Genomic DNA, 2,025 nt, shown 5'->3' with positions numbered 1-2,025 from the left:
TCTCATCATAGCAAACTGACAGCCGGGACCGACCTTCGTCAACAAAATCCTGGTTTAATACCCAGCCTACTGACGCTCTGTCTGTCACACGCCCAGCTACTGATGTGTTGAGGGGTTCAAAATGAAGAATAAAGAATAACTAGCGACAGGAGAGAGAGAGAGAGAGAGAGAGAGAGAGAGAGAGAGAGAGAGAGAGAGAGAGAGAGAGAGAGAGAGAACGAGAGAGAGAGCGAGACAAACAGACAGACAGACAGACAGACAGACAGACAGACAGACAGACAGACAGACAGACAGACAGACAGACAGGGGAGGGGGGCAAAGGACACAATCGTAGAGGCCTATCAAGAGAGATAGAGGGGGAGACAGACAGACAGATATTTAAACTTTTTTTAAAGAGGGAAAGAGGAGACACCAGTCGACTTTTTTGTAAGTGTTTTACGGCGCTAGTAACTGCATTAGGTCATATGAGCGCGCGGGACACACCAAACATTTTCAGTTAGTAGGAAATTTTGAATTTTGCCTGGGTGGCGGCCGAAGCCTACTCACATCGATTTTAGACCACCAAGGGATCTTTAACGTGCGCAACTTTCACACGCGACCTCCATATTTTTTCGCCCTTGCCCGAGAAGGCAAGGTGTAGATCTTTCCTACCAGAAGATCAGGGGTGTGGCTGAAAGACAGCAGTAAGAAGGAGCCAAGGGGTAACAGTAGAAAGGCTGCAGAAAGAGTCAGGAGCCCAGAGGAAGGGGGAAATGATGTGAGGGGGTGGGGGCAGAAAGTGGAGACGAAATCAGACGACAGAACATTGCCAGAGAACAGAAAAGGATGTGAAAAGAGACAATTACAGAGATGAAAGTATTTCCGTCGCTACACGGATTTGAATCCAGGACCTTTGAATGAGAGGTGAACACATTAACCTTTAGGCCACGAGAGCCCCCAATCCAGTAGACTGAAAGTCTAAGAGACAGAGAAAGAGCGGGACAGAGAGAAAGAAAAAATGGGATGGGGAGGAGGGGTACAGAAGTAGAACACGAGGGGGGGGGGGGGGCTTAGGGTGGAAGCAGAGGAGATGATCAGACTTTTCTGTCAAAAAGTGGTCCTATGAAAAGCAAGCACTGATGGCATTGGATAAGCAGGACTTACGCATGCCATTATCAGAGGGGATTTATATATATATATATATATATATATATATATATATCTATATATCTATCTATCTATCTATATATATATATACATATATATGTTTTTAAAATATATACAAATATATTATGTGTTGCGTGTTTGTGTGTGCGCGCATGTGTGCGTGCGAGTACGTGTGCGAGCGTGAGTGCGTGCATGTGTGTCTGTGCTCATGTGTGTGTGAAGAGAAAGAGAGAGGGAGAGAGAGAAAGAGAGAATGAGAGAGACAGGGAGAGGAGGGGGGGAGAGAGGGAGTGACGGAGAAGGAGGGACGAAAACCCGACAATTTCTGTGACAGATCTCATTACAGCCACACTATTTAAATACGCGAGCCGTTGCTCCGACACGCACAGCGAAAATAAGGCAACTAATTCACGTTCAATAACTAGATTACGTTTGCCTTCAACACGTTGTAAAAAAGCACATATCGTGACCTCGACGGAGCAGAAAGCTGTTCATGAGCTTCAAGTAAGATCTTTCATTCATGCACTGAGGGTATTTTCAGTAACGGGCATTGGTTACTTCACTACAAAAAAGCAATAACAAACCCAACAAAACAAACACATACACACACACACACACACACACACACACACACACACACACACACACACACACACACACACACACACACACACACTCATACACAAATTTAAAAGATGGCAGTAAGTGGCCCTCGGCAAGGTTTGAAACAACTTGGATGGAAAGCAAGATCACTCTTAAAGGTGTACTCTTCTTGTTTCCGTAACCATTGAACAAATGACAAAATGATAAATCGATTGGAAAAGAGGCATGGGACGACGAACGTGTGTGTGTGTGTGTGTGTGTGTGTGTGTGTGTGTG

Source organism: Aplysia californica, unplaced genomic scaffold, assembly GCF_000002075.1.
Source record: "Aplysia californica isolate F4 #8 unplaced genomic scaffold, AplCal3.0 scaffold00435, whole genome shotgun sequence".
Taxonomy (NCBI): Eukaryota; Metazoa; Mollusca; class Gastropoda; order Aplysiida; family Aplysiidae; genus Aplysia; species Aplysia californica.
Note: the sequence above shows the minus strand (reverse complement) of the source record.